Here is a 20409-nt window from a genome sequence, read left to right on the forward strand (position 1 = left end):
AGATAATCCTACAAGTGCGAGGCGGCCAATGGAAAGGGCTGGCCCACCTATCCTGAACAATGTTTCATGCGCCAGTAGTTTAGTCGTGGGCGACTGTATCTAATCAGTACCAAAGAGAGTAAAGGTGTGCATGAACGGTTGAATCCATAGATTTTGCAAAGGAGAAATTTTTTCTCACCCCATGAAGATGGTTTAATTATGATTGAAACGATTGCCCAATGAAAATATTGGCAATTCAATTATCAATTTTAAAATATTCCATAAGATAAAGGAAATGACTAATGCAATCAGTGATCTAGACACATATATCCTCACATATCCAACACCAACCTTCCGGATGCATGAATGAGTTGGTGATTATTCAAGCGTTTTTTTATAAACAATGTTAGCCTAATCATCACATAAAATAGATAAATTCATAAGGATAACGACGACATAAGGTCATAGAACAACTTGTTCCATTCAGGAATTTCATTCTCTTCCCCACTTACCTAACAGCGCTTACCTCTATCGCGGTTTTCAGCTTTCCTTCTCTCTTAATCATCCCTTATCTACAAACCCTACCCCCTCACTCCTTGCAGTATCATCTCCTTACCCACTTCCTCGAGAACTTCCCCATTTCTTTTCCCTACGCCAATTTCACCTCTTCATTCTCCTCAAAACCCTCGTCTCTAACATCTACATCTGCATACTACCCCTCAAACCGCCTCAAAAGGCGTGTGGCGGGGGTGTTAGGACACAAGCCATTAACAAATAAAAAATAAATACGCATATGAAGTTCCTGACATTAATTAAAGTCCTTTAGCGTTCGTAGCAAAAACGAATTCCAATACCTATCCATTCGGCATAATATCTATCTTAATTTATCGTTTCTGTCGGACCTGAAAATACATAGCGGGGTCCTAATATGATTTTCTCCGTGTCGCTCTGAAAGATATCTTTTTTTCATTGGCTCAAAAAATCTAAGGCTAGAAGTTGTCTCTAGCAGCTCCCTGCCTAATTCGCTAAATATCTGGATAACGCTTTCTGTAAGCCCGTAGCAGTTTTCACGAATCGCGCAGCTCTCCTTTGCATTTTATTAGGATCACGGATTAAGTCTTTCTGCGATGCTCGCTGCATATTTAAGTATGACAAGGGAAAAATTAATGTTAACTACGAAGTAAATATGGGATTTATTTTTATTAATACCAACGCATTAGTGAATGTTAATAGCTGGTATTATATTACAAAAAAAGTAGCCTCCGTGTTCATGCAGTCGACAAACCTTCACCCTCGATAACTTTAATACTTCTTTGTTGAATTTATATATTAAAGTAATATTATTATCGTGGAGTTGTGTTACTTACGCATCCATTAGATTAAATTCTGACCCAAGATGGAAAAGCTGCAGCAAAAGCACGAAAATCTGAGGGAGCTGAGAAACATTCCTTAAAGTAATGAGGAAAATATTTTAATTAATATTCAATATTTACCTCTCTTTTGAAAATTCACAAATAGTAATGAAAATTCGTGCTCAACCATTGGCTCCTTTTGTAAGCAAAAAACCGGCGAAATCAATGACGCATATTATGGACATTAGGGCGCAGCAGGCAGGGTGTTTAAAATATTTTACTCCAAATTAAATAAACTTTTGATAAGATGAACAGCAAAAGACAATACAAAACAGAAACAGAGGGTATTACCATAAAATCATCCTTTTTACTGCTTCTTCAGCCAATTTATCTGAATGTACCTGCAATTTATTCTTGCAACGTTATACCGAAGGCCTTCTGTCAGAACAAAAAATATAAAGAGACAAATATACGATTAGATAAACGCACAAGACTGGAAGTTTTGCCATCGACTATCAACCATTCTACAACAACAAGCAGAGTGGCGCAGTGGAAGCGTGCTGGGCCCATAACCCAGAGGTCCGTGGATCGAAACCACGCTCTGCTATGTACAACCTTTTTGGAACACATTTGTTTAGCTTATCAAACTATATCTTACGGCATAATTTTCCCCAATCCCACCAATCAATAGGAAATACTAAATGATACTTAATTTGTCTTCTAGAATTTACCTCGTATCTTCAAAGAATATTTTAATTGCGTGTGGTTATTCATTTGTCAAAGAAAAACTTCGCATTTTTACTCAGTAATTTTGACATTTCCCGCTCGGTTTCGCCAACTGAGTGGCATTATCAATATGGGATCCAGGAGCTGCAACAAAAAGAAACTGTGGTACCGTTAGCCACATTTTTGCCACGTATTATCGTCAAATAAATAAAAAGTTCTTTCTTCGCCAAAATACAAGGTTAAAATGGATAGGTTAGTGTACAAAATTTCTGTGAAAACTCTATGGAATGGAATACTCATAGAGCAAGAAATAATCCAAGCAGTCAGGAACTATGATGGTTTTGTGTGATTCATTAGGCAAATAATAACGTATGTGATACGGTCAGAATACATTTTCCATAATATTCGACCAACCTCAGTGCACTATTTACTAGGATAAATTAAACATGACGGGATAATCGCAGGCAAACACTAACAGCGAAGGAAGCAGGGTATTTTACGACTTTCGAGATAGTTAACACGTATAAAAAAAGGCCGTTATCTTTATAGCGCAGGAGAACCCTAATCTTTTGCCGAGCGCATTTTTACACCCTCAGCCCATAAAAAAGAAGATAAAAAATTCGGGCAAGATGAAAAAATTATTTCTTCCAGTAGTTTCCACCAACAAAAATAAAACATAGGTATGGGATGATTGACTATAGAGTGCATTTGAAAGAGGGAGATTCGCCGGAAAAACTACAGTCATCTGAAAACATTTTCTAAAAATTAGACCGCAGACGAGGAAAAACACCCAAGTTTGTTGATTAAGAATGGCATACCTAAATGCAAAAAAAATAGAATAATAATTTCCTAAATATGTACATAATTGCTGTTCATCAGACATTTACAATCACAGCTATTAATGGGAAAAACGCTTGGTAGATTTATTCTACAATTGGGTAGTTTCCTTCATCAAAGAAAACGAAAGGCATTGATTGCAATTCGTTGCCCACCATTAGTGTATTCATAATATACAAATTATTTCGTTTTAGAAATACCAGTTTAGACGAATGGCAATGGTCCATTTTTATCCTCATTTGAAAACGGCCAGATTGGCGCCCACGCGATGCCACTCCACGTGACGTCACAGGGACCTAGTTTCTATACGAGTAGATAGGAGTTATGCATCGTCTGAGATTGCCAATGCATGCATGAGGCGCAGAGCTCAGGGAAACATGTCTTAATAATCACTTATTAAAACTGGCTAAGGTTGGAAAGTTTTCTTCGTTTGATAAGGTATTAATAATCCTTATTTAAGCCAAACGCTACCAGCTAGCAGGGTACTCTGCTACCTGCTAGCATCCTGCGTCGTATCAGCGCCCAAGCCTCCCTCAAGGTCACCTCACAGGGTGGCAGCGTGAACGAGAAATACGTCACACAGAGAGATTTCCCGGCATTCATACTTACCCGTCGCGTTTTCGCGCGATTGAAAATTTTCACTTTTCATTTTATCGCGAAAAATAGATATCGTCATTTAAAAATCTAAAAGCGTGAAATACGTACTACAGGAGTAATAATATTTCGATTGAGGCAATAAAAAATAATAGGAAACCACCCTATTAAAAACACTCCACGCTAATTCAGAGGAACATTGTAAGAGTTTAGATCAACGCTCTAATTCCTCTCATTATATTTACTCTGTTTATTTACCAAACTCTCTACAACGTTTAGGCTGTCAGCTACTATTATGTACTTATAATAAACGTTTATCGTCGTGGACCCTTAAGGTCCTAAAGACTGCACAGAAATAAAAATTTAGTTTGCTTTTTCGATTAGAAAAACTATAAGAAATAATTTTTAAAAATCCGAATACCCACATAATCCTTCAAGGCACATGAAATCCAATAGAAAATAAATAGAACCTTCTATATTGGAACAACAACTTCCACTTTATCCATAACTAAACCTGTAATAAAAAATAGAGTTAATATGAATCAGAATGGAATTCAAGAAAAATAAAATGGGTACAGTTTATAAAATATAAAATAAAAAGTGGCTGAACTGCGATACATGTTAACATATGCTAGAGACACCATCCCTGTTTACCATTTACATTAATTCCGAATCACACATCAATAGTAAAATCTACCCTACTAATTCCTCGGTCAATTTCCTTGTCAATACTTACGGCTTATTTTTATTATTTTGGCACTGCAAGGTAAATATTTGGCCAATATTGAGAACATTAAATGGTACTTTTCGAGGAAGACTCCAACACGTACCAAGCATCGAAATCACCCAGAGAGAAAACAGAAACTCACGTCTACCAGCTGGATAGATGAACGCCAACTTAAAAACGGGCAGGTAGGCTCACAGAGTGAGGGAGAGGTGGCAGCGGAAGTCAGAAAGGGAATTTACGTGCGTTTAATTTGGGCCCTGGAGAGGCTCAGGCCAGGGTGGGCTAGCACAGTAATGGGCGGGGAGGGGCCCCAAGGCTGCATCCCCATTCAAGCGATGGGCGGGAGATATGCCAGACCCTTTGAAGGGAGGGACCTTGGCCCTAAGGGCCTGTTCTCGCTCCCACGCCCCTCTCCCAAAGCCACTTCTTTTTGTTCCTAAGCCGCCATCCATGTCTTAAGGGGCGATCCCTCCGCTATACCTGGGGCACAGGTGAACAGGGTCCCGCATACCTTAACCCATTCACTGTTAGGCCACTTTCTCTCCACCCAAAGCCTCGTGAGGGAGAGCAGTGAACAGTCCCTCTTTGCATTCCGGGGCCCTTTTCTACGAAGCCGGAAGCGAGGGAAGAAGGCGACTCAGGACTGAGAGGGACCGAGGGACGTGAAAGAGGTTTCTCGCATTGAGAATGAGCTAGGATGCCATCTTCCCAGGAATGAGGGCAGGTGAAAAATAAGAATTCTGCTTTTACTTGGGATCCTACCGGCGCAAGCCACCACCACCTCAAGCAAGGCTACAAGTCTCCACTAAAAGAGATTCGAGACTATATTCACCGATGGCGGCGCTGAAGGTGGTGACGTAATTTGCCAATATGGCCGACACATCGAGGATATTAGTGAGCGGCGCAGCGATGGGGGGTTTTGCGGGATAAACCCCCCCCCCCCCCTCCTCCCCGAAGAACTCAAAATTTTTCAAATTTAATCAATTTCACTTAATTAGATAAATATTACTTACAGGATAGTGTAAGGATTAATAAAATATCCCTCAGAAAGCGGTAAAACTCACCATTTTGAACCATATATCTTAACAGTTTTCTAAGAGAGGGCACCCTCACCTCCCGTATTCCATTCCCCCAGTAATAGTTGCTCCTAAAACAAAACCCTAGCCTCAATTCCTAGCCGCGCGCAAGTTGATAACATAGGTGTAAAAGGAAGAATCGTCCAGCCGCTAAGAAAAATTAAGTAGAAAATGTCAAGGAAAATTTTTCTAAATTTTGAGGGGGTCTTCCGATGGCTAGGGGCTAAAAATAGCAATAAAAGAGTAATAATTTACTGTATAAATGTCGGCTAATAGCTAACGGCGATTTCTCAAAGGGCTGCCAACGACCAAAAATGCGTGACTACGATTTAAAAAAAACACTATTCTTTAATTAATTGTTATCTTCGACGCTCTACTTACGAATTCCGCCGATAGCTGTCGTCTCATTTTCCAGGATTCTCGAATATCACTATTTAACTACACCATATTTTAACTTAAATGGAGCCATAATAATGGCCTAAAGCTTGATCAAATGGAGCAGTTTAGCTACTTGTGCATCTAATCAAATGAATTCGGGCAACGCAGTAAGGGCACAAGAAAGAGAATTGCGTTTGGATAAGAAGCGTTCACGTAACTTATGAGAGGATCATTGCCAGCAAATTTAACTGTAGAAAAATCGGAGTTTAAAGAAAATACCAGTGAAGAGTTTCATTTGGAGTGTAGCGCCTTACGGTGGGGAAACTTAGACGCTAAAGAAATATGAATAGAAAAGACTGGAGGCGTTCGATATTCAAGTTTAGAGGAGAACTTAATACTTCTTAATCCACTTTATGTCACTGCTCAAAATAGCAAGCGTTCTAAATGTGATAGTCATAATGTTTGCAAACAAAAAAGTCCTTTCACGTAATCATTTTCTGAGCTGATAATTTATATGTCGATTTCGGATCAGAACGAGCAACCTCGTCAAAAAATAAATAGGGAAACACTGGGTAATAAGGCGTGACGGAATCCAAAAAATAATTCAATTACATCACCTAAAGTTATAATAGGGTGGTTTCCTATTATTTTTTTATTGCCTAAATCGAAAGATTATTACTCCTGGAGTACGTATTTCGCGCTTTTAGATTTTTAAATGACGATATCTATTTTTCGCGATTAAATGAAAAGTGAAAATTTTCAAGCGCGCAAAAACGCGACGCGTAAGTAGGAAAGTCCGTGCGACGCATTTCTGGTTCCCCCTCTCTCCTTGTGAAGTGACCTTGATCGAGACTCTGAGCGCTGATAGGACGCAGGATGCTAGCGGATAGCTGAGTACCTTGCTGAATGGTAGCGCTTGGCTTAAAAAAGGTTTATTAATACCTTATCAAACGAAGAAAACTTTCCGACCTTAGCCAGTTTTAATAGGTGATTATTAAGACATGTTTCCCTGAGCTCTGTGCCTCATGCATGCATTGGTAACCTCAGACGATGTATAACTCCTATCCTCTCGTGTAGAAACTAGGTCCCTGTGACGTCACGCGGAGTGGAATCGCATGGGCGCCAATCTGGCCTTTTTCAAATGAGGATAAAAATGGACCATTGCCATTCGTCTAAACTGGTATTTCTAAAACGAAATAATTTGTATATTATGAATACACTAATGGTGGGCAACGAATCGCAATCAATGCCTTTCGTTTTCTTTGATAAGTATGAATGCCGGGAAATCTCTCCGTGTGACGTATTTCTCGTTCACGCTGCCACCCTGTGAGGTGACCTTGAGGGAGGCTTGGGCGCTGATACGACGCAGGATGCTAGCAGGTAGCAGAGTACCCTGCTAGCTGGTAGCGTTTGGCTTAAATAAGGATTATTAATACCTTATCAAACGAAGAAAACTTTCCAACCTTAGCCAGTTTTAATAAGTGATTATTAAGACATGTTTCCCTGAGCTCTGCGCCTCATGCATGCATTGGCAATCTCAGACGATGCATAACTCCTATCTACTCGTATAGAAACTAGGTCCCTGTGACGTCACGTGGAGTGGCATCGCGTGGGCGCCAATCTGGCCGTTTTCAAATGAGGATAAAAATGGACCATTGCCATTCGTCTAAACCTGTATTTCAAAAACCAAATAATTTGTGTATTATGAATACACTAATGGTGGGTAACGAATCGCAATCAATGCCTATCGTTTTCTTTGATGAAGGAAACTACCCTATTGTAAATAAAAACGCACTGATGTCATACTCGGGCAACAAAAAGCACGGGCCATGGCTCGCATCCTCATCATCTATGATCGGGAAAAAACTTAGTGACACCATCCAATTTACTCCCACTTCCACAGTATTTACTCAACGCTTTTAGCTCACCTTCCGCACATCAATCTTCATTTCTCTTTCGTTTTTATCCTGCATCATTCCTGGTCTGTGGTCCAGAGGCGCCGACTTATAAAAAATATTGGGGGGGCCCACATCGGAGGTCTTGCTCCGGGAAGAGGTTAAATTCAAAGTGTGTCGCAGCACCGAAACACTATCATGATTCATACCACTTGTTTTAAGTTAACCTGCGCACTACCTTATGATTTGTTTTAACACATTGTTGAATTTATTTTAAAAGGTAACTATCGTCAAGTATGGGAAATAAAAAATACCAATATATTTTTGTGATTTCACAAAGCATGATATAACTAAATTAATTTCCTGAATTATTGAGGGGGCTCCGCCCCCCCAAACGAATCTTTGAGGGGGCTCGGGCCCCCTCAGGCCCCATGGAGTCGGCGCCACTGCTGTGGTCTCCAGTATTGAATGACCTGCAACCGCATCTCTCGAGCGAATCTATATTTATTTGAAACGCACTCAGTCCACTTATCCTTCGATTTGAAATAATGTTTCGTGGTATGTCGTCGATGAACCTCAGCAGAGAACTGATTCTTCAGCCACAAACACCTGCAAAAGAATAAAAAATTCATTCATATGCCGGAACATCATCCCAGGTTTATAAATTAGACGACAATAGTCATCGTAACGCAAGGAAAATGTCAAAGAAATTAAAAACTTTTAAACAATAAGACAAAAAGACGGCGACAAGCTTTCACGGACTCTATTGCCATTGCTCTACCGATGAGAAGTTCATAATGAGTATTTATCTAAGCTAAAAAATAAATTCCTTACATATAAAATTACCATTATGGTACGTGACAGATATGTTTCTCAGGAGATAATATGATTACGCTTCGTATGTTTCCCATATCTGATACCTACTACTATATTTCAAAATGTTTAAAATTCAGTAGTATTTTTGACACACTCCTGTTCTTACTCAAGGCATCAATAAACAAATCTCTCTGAAGAGGTATTACGAAGTGTAAACAAGCCTGACAACACACTAACCTTAGAATAATTGCATTATTATAATCGCACCAAGGAGTTATATCATTCGGCCGTTAAAATTCCGGTCAATAGGTGAAGGCCTTAGATGCCGGTTGATTCTAGTGAGGTGAGGTACAGAAGGGGCACCTCACAAAAAAGGCTGCTTTGGTTTACATCAGGTGAACGGGTCAACAGCGATAAATTTTCATGGATTAATTGAGAATGCAGGAATTCGTCCATATGCTGTTGTTACATTAATTAAACTGCAGAGGAAATCATCTCTTGATACTTCTGCTACCTTTACATGACTGCTTTTACATTCCTATTGGCATATACTGCACACACCGGCCTATGGAATCCGACTTCTATTCACTTTTAACATTATGTAACGTCATTTTTTCTCTTTATCGACTGTGGTAGCTCTTTTATTAAAATTCATATTCATAAGTTTAGCGTAAATATCCCTTGCATAAGGATTTTCTTCTTTATATTGTCTTCAGCATTACTGCACTCACTTCCGATAGAATGGATATCATCGTAAGTACTCTAACGGATTAATATTACACCTTCAGTGGTTTTTGACGACATCGTGGAAATTGGAATGTGCACTACCCATACTTTTTAAACCAAATTGGTGTCATCAGGAATGACAACATTAGGATTTACGGCTTAAATAAATGAATTAACTAGCCTTTGGATACGCATGAAAACTTCTTCTAGGATATTGAGTGCTGAGGAGTTAGCTACATTGATCTCTCCAAAAATTATAGTGAAGAGAATTCAATAAAACTAAATTAATGTTTATTATCCCGACAAAACTTTACACGAAGCAGTCACAAATTTTACATGGACTTCTTAAAATTCCAACGGTTATAAAGAGTAATTGCAACATTCATCAATCATGGTATGAAGAGGAATGTCGCGTAGCTCGAAACATTGGAGAAAATGGACATTCTAACCCAGCCGGAAACCCTAGAAAGCCTTCTTCATCGAGACACCTCAAACGCGTCTTCGTTATATCGTCACGGATAGTCAATTAGGAGGAGGAGAGGGAGGTAACAATGCAAGAAAGCTACCTTGGGATTAAACGATCGCGGATCCCTGCTGAGATATCCGATTTCCTTACGCTGCCCTCTCTTCCCTCGCCAGATGAAATTGCTGTGCTTACGTGTGCGCGCGATTAATCACAAGAAGACCAAGGTCATGCGGTTTTGTAAAGCATCTCGAGCTACGAATGTTGGACTCAAGACAGAAGTAGGTGGGCAAAAACGTGAGCAGGTAGAGCGATTCGACTATTTAGGCAGCACGATAGAGGAAAACGGATGCAGCAGTTAGAGCATCAGGAAGAGAACTGCCTTAGCATAGAAGGCGTTCATAAACAGGAAGGAGCTTAAGAAAGGATCTTTGTCTAGAAGTTCAAATAAAATGGTAGTGAAGGGTTTGATCTAGGGTGTAGCGCCTTACGGTGCGGAAACATGGACACTTAAGAAAGAGGACTAGAGGAGACTGGAGGCGTTCGAGATGCGGATGAGAAGAAGAATGGAGAAGGTGAAGCAGACGGAGAGGAGAAGGAACGACGAAGTGCAGGACACGGTGGGTGAGGAGAGGCAGCTTTTAGATGAGATACAGAGGAGACAGAAGGTATTGTTGGAGCGAGTTCTGAACGGGTAGGGAATATTGAAAATAGAGTTAGAGGGTAGAATGTAGAGTAAACGAGGGAGAGGAAGGAAGAGAATAGGATTTATACACAGAATGAAAAGGAGTAGGCATTACCGTGAATTTACTGGGGGGGTCCATGAGGGGAGGGGAGATTGCCAGAATATACTGAAATACGGGAATGGAAATTACTACCAAAGGGATACTTAAATCCTTACCCAAAAACAGCAAATAGATTTGAGGAAGAGCTCAAAAGACTTAATGCTGTCGCGAATTGAGAGTAAGGATAGTCTATCATTACAATGATTTACTTCTTTGGTTGTGAGACTTGGGTTTTTCTTTTTAGTTTCTATTCTGATTTTCTTCTTATTTCTTTAAATTATAATTATTATTTTGATTTTCTCTTCTCGCTGGATCTATTTTCCGCATTGTTTCTTTCCGAGCACCTAATAATGTAATCCTAGCGCTTTACATGTCAGCTGATAATTACTCGCCACCTGGCCATCGGTCTATTTGCAATGTGTCATTAAATAAATTAATTAATACTTCTTAAGTATCTATATCGTCTTAGGTTTAACTTTGTGGAAGTTCGTTTTTAACTGTAATGAAGTGAAAAACTTCGTAGTATTCAATCTATTTAATTTTAGGCATGATTAGTTTCGACGCGATTAGCCAAATACATTTATGGAATACAACAAAGTTTTTCATGTCATTAATTTCTTAAGAATTCCAAGGAGACCTACCTTAATCGGTAGAAATCTTTAATTATAATAATACGCGTGCGCGCATGCTGTAAGGGGTGTGAGGTTCGGTGGTGGCGAAGAGCCTTGTGGTCAACTAGAGCCGCGACGACGCTTTAGTGGCAGTAGCCTTGCGATGAGTTCTTTCTCTGTGCGTGTGAGTCTCTAGGGTTGTTTTTTTTTCGTTGTACGAGTCTTCGGAAGTCAGCGATCGAGGATGGTCGTAGCGAGGTCAACGTCCAAGAGGGAGGAGGAGGAGCGGCCCGAGAAGAGATGGATGCCTACCACCACGGACTCACCACCGCCTCGCTCTTGCCCTCCGCAGACTCCACGCCGGGGATGAGTCGTTCGCGACTGATCCACTCTCGTAAATTGACTCACAGGATCGTTCATTAGAATGCTTAATTGTTTTTACTAACGAATGGAAACACATACGAATAATAAGGTGCAATTCGTCATAAAAGCTACTTTTAATTCAATCCGGCTTTCATCTACATCTACGTATTGCCCCGCAAGCCGCCTCAATAGGTGTGTGGCGGGGGGTGTTAAGACACCAGCCGTTTACACATTAAAAGGAAATGTTTTAATGGCATTTATTAAAATCCTTCATAGTTCGGGGGAAAAACGAATTCCAATCCCGCAATATTCCAACCCATCCGGCAATATCTCTCTTAATTTATCGTTTCTGTCAGACCTGGAAATATGGTGGGGCTCTGATACGATGTTCGAGATAGATTGCAGTGCAGAATCATTCATAGCGCTCAAACCCTAATTATTAGGCGAGTCCTTGTTTAAGTGTTGGAATTCGATACCTCCACCTGTGCAAACGCTCAACAATCGCCCACCGAATCAAATACTACAAGGGCTACTAGATGAGCGAATGTGATTCGGTGGGCGATTGTCGAGCGTTTGTGCAGTGGAGGTATCGAATTAATATCTAATGATATAAGCAAATATACCCAGAGGGAGCAATGAAATTTTCTCATTGCCATGTTCTTGAATTCTCATAATCAAGCATTGCAACCAAATAGGCCAATCACAGTCCACTTTAAAATGAGATGGCGACAAAGCGCTTCTCAATTGATCATACTTATGATAATAATAACGCAAAGTTTATTTTACTACACTGTTTACATTATTTAAGTGCAAATATTTCGGAACTTTAGGAAGCCTCAAAGGTACAAGCACTTGTATCGAGACTGCCTTCCGTAAATAAATGCATGCCAATGCTGGTGTTGTTTAACAAAGACAGAAATTTTCCCAACATACATCCTTAAGTACACAATTAGCATTATTACATTTACATCACTTTGTTAGCGAATACGGAATGCGTGTTTCTTTTTTTACAATGCATCAGACTATATTATATAACACTTGACATATTTATTTACAATTTGTAATATATTATGAGTCACAAATCTAATACAAAACTTCGATTTTATTTATGGATTGTATACATTCCTTTAGCAGCTTAAGATTTTTTTCTTCTGTTTTCTGAAATTTTTAAATTTATGTATCATAGAATATGCGTGAATTAGAAAGACTCCTGAGAACCGATTCATTCCACTGATCCGACTCACGATTCGGTCACAGAAATGAACGCGTGTATACGCAGCTCCGCGCCCCACCACGGCAGACCGTGTCTCCCGCCCCCCATGACCCACCTGCTACCCCCGAGGCTATCTAAGCCACCCCTACTGCCCGCCTGACGGCAGGCAGATCATTCCAACCTCCTCGAAAAAGATTTCCTCTTTCCTCCGGACTGGGGAAGAGGGAATGAGAGAGAAAAAAAACCTTTGGATCTTTCTTTTTTATTATTATTTTTCCCACTCCTCACCCACCCCTTAGTGCCACATTCCATCCCCGCAAGGTCGAGGGAGCTGACTCACAGGGGGAGAGAGTGTAGTAAGGGAGGGGAGGGGGAAATAGGATAAGGTTGCCTCCTGCTTGTTTTAGTTTATCCCACCCAGGGCCCGACGCCAGCTCCCGGAGGTGAGTCGGCTCGCTGCTGCAAACGCCTCATGTTCCCGCCTTTAGATGCCCTCCGTCCCCGGCTCCTTCGATGGGTGGTGATAGTGGTCATCGAGATTCCACTGTCGGGCTACCTTGGGTCGTTTAACATCGATGAGTTCCCGTGATGGCTACCGGATGGTGGTAGTCGATTGTTGATGCTCACGAGTGGGCATCGATATTCAGTGCAAGATGTTTATACCGAAGGGGAAATCTCTTGTTAATTGTCAAATATTTTTATTCTAATTGTCCTTCATTGTCGCCAGATACTGTCTTCGATAGTAGATAGTAATTGTCGCCGATAGTCGATTTTAATTGAGCCGCTAACTGCAGAAAGGCATTATGTCCAATTTGGCTAACTTTACAGGCTAACTTCACTAACTTAAAAAAAACTCAGTAAACCCTTATACACCACACATATAGTTTTTTTTAATACTTTTGTTTTACATGAATCGGCATTTAGAATTTGTGCACACTAATAACCGAGCAGCAACTTAAAAAAAAAGAAAAATCGTTCAAATTGGACGTGATGCCTTTCTGCAGTTAGCGATTCAATTGCCGTCGATTGTCGGAGGTTTTTTCAGGCTTCAGCCAATTTTCCATTGTAATTTCCGTCGTTTGCCGATGTTCCACTTACGATCTCGGTTGTCAATGGTAAACAAGGATCGTCAAATTTCACACATTAGTATTTAAAATAATCTACTCAGACCACCCGAAAAATTACAAATAACCGCTATATCAACATGTAGGCCCTCCTTAGAATTATCGATGCTTAAAAGACATTGTTTTTTAACTGCACCTGCTTCTGGTGTAACTTAACCCCTATGAAAAAAATGTATAAACCTGTATAAAATTTTTATACATTCTTATGCATTGTCATGGCAATTGTATAAAAATGTATACAAATTTTATACAAGTTTATACCATTTTTTCGTAGGGGAACCCACATCTACATCTACATCTACATAATACCCTGCGAGCCACCTCTAGGGTGTTTGGCAGGGGGTGATCAATCACCAGCATGCAGCATGCATTTGGACTCCCACATGCACACCACACCGTCCAAAAAACGTCCCGTATAATAACAAACTATACTACTATATGCTGTTAGAAATAGAATATAGAATTGAAATTCAGAAACATGCATTAAGTTTTACATAGGTTAGTAGGCTACACTACAAGCCATGCAATCTATTTACGAGTTCTATTGCTGCCGTTATAATCTCTTATTGATCGTGGAAAAAATGACATTCGGAATCTGTCTGTTCTACAATCTATCTCTCTTATTTTATTTATATGATCTGATTTTCCGTAGTACGTTGGCGTCCGCAAGATATGGTTAACTTCGTCAGAAAAGACACTGCTCTTGAATTTATCTAAAAGGTTTAGTCTATTTTTCAATCTACGGTCCGACAGAGATTCCCATCCGAGTTTATCTAAGAGGTCAGTTACACTAACAAGACTGTCGTAACGACCTTTCACATACCTGGCAGCTCTTCTTTGCACGCGTTCTAACTCTGTTATTAAGCATTTTTCATGAGGGTCCCAAACACTGGCAGCGTATTCCAAATGTGGTCTAACGAGGGAAAAGTAGCTTATTTCTCTCACTTTATCGTCGCACTTTCCTAATATTCTTTTAACAAAACCCATTTTACGATTAGCTTGACCGGTTATTTCTCGAATATGTTTATTCCACGATAGATCATTATTGAGTCTAACGCCTAGATATTTCACGGATTCAACTGCATTTAATTGGGTGCCTCGAATGATATAGTTACGCTGTAGGGAGTTATTCTTCTTCCAGAAATTCATTACGACGCATTTTTCCAAATTTAATTCCAACTGCCAAGCATCGCACCAAGCTTGGATAGCAGCAAGGTCATTCGTTAGTTCATCCAAATCTTTGCTGGAACGGATTTCTCTGTAAACTACAGCGTCGTCTGCAAATAATCGTAACTTACTGTGTACTACTTCGCCAATGTCGTTTATATAAAGAAGGAATAGGAGTGGGCCAATGACACTACCCTGAGGAACGCCAGAAGTGACTCTAACCTCATTGGAGACTGCACCGTCTAATACTACTCTTTGGACGCGGTCGCTCAGAAATTCTCTAATCCAGAAAATGACATCTTCGTCTAGACCATAAGATTTCAGTTTTATTATTAACTTTCCGTGGGGTACTTTATCAAATGTCTTTTTAAAATCAAGAAAAATCGCGTCTACTGGAATGTTGTCTTCCCCGGAGACTAAAATATCGTGGGCGAAAAGCGCTAACTGAGTTTCGCACGATCTGCTTTTCCTGAATCCACGGTTTTACGCGAATCAAGGCAGTTTAAATCTTATGCCACTCCAAGTATAGAAAATAAGAGTGGAATAATAGCGACATGCCTTTTCTTCAGCAAAACGCAGCCATTAGGTGTCTTTGGTGTCTCCCGTTGGATTCAGACTCACAGGTTTCCCCTGAGGCGTGTGCTGTGCCGTCATAAACGATATACGGGCGTCCCTTGCTCCAGTCAATAACACTCTGAGCGCCCTGCCTTCCTCCCTCCACCTCCCAATCACGAAATAGGGGGTTTATCGCCCCCATATTAACTCAAAAGGCGGTGCACCTCCGTGACGGAGGCTGTACGGTAGCCGGGAACGGAAATGGAGAGGAATGCTGCTGTGCCACGTCCAGATTGACTGCGGATAATATAGTTATGTGAGGAGGCATTTGTTTGCACCTTTTTGTACGTCGCGACGCGTCGGTTTGTGTGATCCATGGTAGTCACAAAAACACTAATATGAAAACACTCCACAAGACTAATACTGGATATAACATTCGAAAATGGGTTTTGCGGCATTCGTAATAAAACACTATGTAGGCCGATTCCGACGTATGACGTTGTATTTAGTATTTCCGTTCTCCATCCAACTACATATCTGGGAGCAACAATTTTGAATTTTAATAATCAAACTCAAGAGGACGCTTTACTCCCGCTCTACCGGACGTATTTTGTCTTTCGGCGACTTATTTCTCGTTTAAAACATGTTATCATCTTGAAATTTTAAGAGTAAATTGAGAGGACATTGGTCAAAATTTGCCTATACATTAAAAAAATTAAATCTGATAAAATACCAAGATAAACTTCTCAACGTTGAGATACTAGAAAGTCTTGGCAAAGGTGAGCTTTGTAGGCCCTTAAAACATCAAGATGATATAATAAAATTTTAGCGAGTAATGAGTCATCGCAGAGACCTGTCGAGGAGTGACTGGTATTTAAACTCGTGGCCAGGATTGTTCATTCCACGTGGTATACCTCACTCCACTCTGCGTTGAAAGTAATTATCTCTTATGCGCTCCCAAGACGGATATCAATGTTTTATACCTATTATGCTCGTCAACGCTGGTTTCGCATGATAAAGTATAGGAGCTTGAAAACCCTAAAACGTTGGGCTTATGTCATAAATAAAATCTGAACATGACTTTGAAAAAAAGAGACGTTTCTAATCGTTGCATGGGTCGTAATTGGTTTACTGAGCTGTGTAAGAAATACTTATAACAATATTAACTAAATTCGAAGATGGTAATTAGCTAAAAGACATTCGATGCACTTTACATCCATTATAATCATGCAAAACAATACATTATGATTGCAAGAAAAATAAGTGATTGAAGTATAGGAAAATTTTTAAAAATTGTTTTTTTATTTTGATTACAAACCGTATTCTGTCGATTTATTAGGAGATTTATGCTTAATAAAGAAAATAATTACAAAATCATATGCTTTCACAGGTAACTTTCCAAGTAATTTCATAATTGACGTTTTATTTCTAACTATATACCTACATTCAGGTAATATAAGTGATCTCCACATGATATTGACAGTTAAGTTTTACATTGTGTCACTGAATATCTTTTTCAATAGCCGTTGCTTCTCTTTGAGTATCATTCCGAAGTAGCACCGAGCCCAACCACCACCAACCCCTCAGCACCCGAAAATTTTCCACTCCATTTTTTAACGCAATAAATATACTGCTCAAGAAAGATTTCCTGCTTTCCCGGCGAATAGACTTACATTAGTGAAGAGTTTTCGGGATCGCCACCGGGTCAGGAACTGCATAACTGCCGACGTTTCGATCCCCGACTCGGCAGTTTCTGACCCGGTGGCGATCCCGAGAACTCTTCACTAAATATACTGCTCAATTTTCCTGTGCTCCTCACCTTTAAACTTTTACGTGGTAACAAAACGTGTTGTTCGGGAAAAATAAATCAGCATGAGGAAAAAGCAAAGTTTTTTCTATAAACTCCTTCTACATACTGTAACCAAACGTCGCGCATGCAACCATAACGGTCCACGGCTTGAGGAGATTCCACACCAGCCACGTATTACGGTCATTTCAGCAACAGTCGAGGAATTGGGAGGGGTAGAATAGACGCCAGAGCGGGAGTAGCCTTCAATTTAACGAAAGGGAATTGGACTTGACCGCCACCTCTCACCTCAAAGGCATGCATGCATGCATCCCGCAGGTGCTCCGAGTGGTTGTAAACGGTCCCTGGCGCCTGCTCCCCCCCACTTAAAATGCTCCCCTCCAGACCATTTCCCTCAGCAACACAATCACCGAAAACAGTGGGTTTATCGCCCCCATGTTAACCTAGAGGTGGTGCACGACACACGAGTGTAACGGTAGCAGGAAACGGAAATACTCGTATGCAGCTCGCTGTGATGCGCCTCAGCTACGAGTTAACCGAGATGGTCTCTTCATCGTTCCGTTTCCCCTTCAGGATACTCTACATCTATATACTATCCCGCGAGCTGCCTGAAAAGGCGTGTAGCAGGGGCTGTTAGGACACGGGCCATTTAAATATAAAAATCAAATACTAAAAAACAAAATGACGAATAACATTTATTAAAGTATGATAATCTACATCTGCGTGGTACCCCGCAAGCCACCTTAATAGGCGTGGGGTGGGGGATGTTAGGACACCACCCATTAGCAAAAAAATAGGAAATGCTCTAGCAAAGTTCCACCTTTTATTATTTATTAAAGCCCTTCATGGTTCTGGGTAAAAACGAATTCCCATATATATTTCGGCAAAATATCTCCCATACAAGAAAAATAAATAATGTGCAAAAGAGTAAATACCCGAGTCTATAGGACACGAAAATCACTCCTCCCGACTTCAGTAACAAATAATTTATACAATGGGCCGGCCGTTAGAAAAGGAACGGGATACAATGCACTAAAACTGTTACCGCTGCGAACCTGGCGCCAGCCTCCTATTGTACCTACTCAACGGCGGTCAAAAGAATACAGCTACATAAGGGCAATCTTTTTATAGGGGCCACTTCAAAATATGGCTCATAACCTCACGGACCGCTCTGCCGTCAAGTGGGATTACTCTCAAATGCATTACTTCAGTGCATTTCTGAGACAGAAAGTAGTCGTCCTACTGAAATGCGCAACTCGTGAATCTTGATTTTTTTTAAATCAGACGTCAATCAAGATAAAATTAATTCAAAAATCTCTCAACAACTGAATTTAATTACTTATTGTTGCTGAAAAAGTAAAGTTCTACTGACTAATTAATCGGTGCCTTTATTTCACAGCATTCTAAATCCCAGAATGTACGTAAGTTCCCGCGTATGTTAGACTCTTGAAAAAGGGCTAACATTTCACTCAAAAAAGAATACCGAGTCTTTCTTTGCAAATAAATGTTAATAAAAAAATTAAGTAACGGGTTCTTCATAATTCTTTGACTGAATCTAAGAACTAGGCATTTCATTACTACATTACTACTACTATTGCACAAAATAGAGGGCATTCAAATGGATGGTTTGTGCCTCTCGAATGAGAAAATGTATGGGCTTCAAAACAATTAGTCGTATAGTCCCGGAGGGGGCTCGCCTGACTACAGAGATAATTTAGCATCCAAATGAAGGTCGTATGATCTACCAATCCTTTAAAATATATGCGTGGAATGGGTTTTCCCCCGAACATGTAATCTCCGGTTCAAATAAATAGCTCGCTCTCTTCCTGCCTCACTCCTTTTCTTCCATGCATCATAGATTTTAGCATAAATTAGCCCCACAGCACACAAAGACCTGTCAGCAATACTTAGAATGATTTTACAGAACTCCCCAGTCATTTTCTTGATGAATCCATCCACCCTATCACATGGAATTCGTATTCAAGTATCCAGCCGATTCCCCAACCGTTTCATTGATTCATAATACAAATGAAATGGGATATTTTATTATTTTATTTATAAATCGATAGTATCCTGTAGTTGCAATCGAAATGGAAAATTTTATGCTTTAAAATATATAAAATCGAACCTGGGTTCCAATATTGATGCAATGCGACCCAACGATGATGCAAAGGCAATGAAAATGGGGTCCGAGTGAATTTTCTTTGGTGAAAAACTCAAGACTTATTACCCTTAAACAAGAGCAATTTATGGTCATTTTAAGTTTATTAGGAAGATGAGATTCGAAATTTATGAAATTTTTCAAAGAAAATTCAACTTAAGAAAGTAAAAAATTCGGTCACTAAATGATTAAAGCATAATCTGGCCAGGTAAATTTATTTCGTGAATTTTTTATCTCAGCGAAAATTATTTGGAGCTAAAATAATTTTCCTGCGATTTAGTTTCCGAAAGTTCTTCGGATGTTTTCAAAAATACTGAAACAAAAATATATTAAGTCCTCTTTAGCAAGAAGAGTTCTTACGGCCTATATACGCGATTTATGGCTATGATTTGCATTTGATCATAAAAAGGAAGAAGACTGCCATTATAACTCGCATTAGATCTAAGCAGTTACAATCCCACAATATATCATCAGTCGACATCCAATATTTCTCTCAGTGATCAGAACTGAAACGATTTCGCAACCAATATTTAAGAAAATGACATCGACGCAAAATTATAGATTTCAATTCAATTCAAAAATTGTTTATTTCACGAGCATAACATTCGACACCAAGCGTTGAAATCTCCATCACCCCGACATAAAACTGAGTATCTCCGGGGATGGAGATCTTCTCTGGAGCCCACGGAGAAAACTTCTAACCCTTTATCGTTTATATTCATACAGATAATTTCTTATGCTTTGATCTCGGAATCAGCGCTTACTTCTCTAAAGCTAATTTATTCTTACTTCTACTCCATGTATAACAGTGGCGGATACATATGGGGGGCGCGCGCCCCCCCTTGCGGGGCCACCTGCATTGTCGAACATTGCAGAACCATAATTGTAACTTTTTTATATCATACGATAGCATTATCTTGTATAATTGTAAAATTAACTTAAATGAAACTTTCTCAAACTTTGCATGCGACTTATTTTTCATTCCGATATAAGTAAAGGTAGCTCAAGAAATATTTTGCGCCCCCCCCCCCCCTTGAGTTTTTTCTCTATTCGC

The 20409-nt window shown here is 39.9% G+C and overlaps 1 protein-coding gene and 1 non-coding gene across 2 annotated transcripts in view; both read left to right on the forward strand.

The window, feature by feature from the left end:
- LOC124167039 overlaps window positions 1–20409 on the forward strand; it is a 196846-nt gene that overhangs the window by 160144 nt on the left and 16293 nt on the right. The gene's annotated exons all lie outside the window — the stretch shown is intronic.
- Trnam-cau lies at window positions 1867–1938 on the forward strand. Its single transcript has one exon. It is a non-coding gene; the product is annotated as a tRNA-Met (tRNA).

Source organism: Ischnura elegans, chromosome 10 (genome assembly GCF_921293095.1).
Source record: "Ischnura elegans chromosome 10, ioIscEleg1.1, whole genome shotgun sequence".
Lineage (NCBI taxonomy): Eukaryota > Metazoa > Arthropoda > Insecta > Odonata > Coenagrionidae > Ischnura > Ischnura elegans.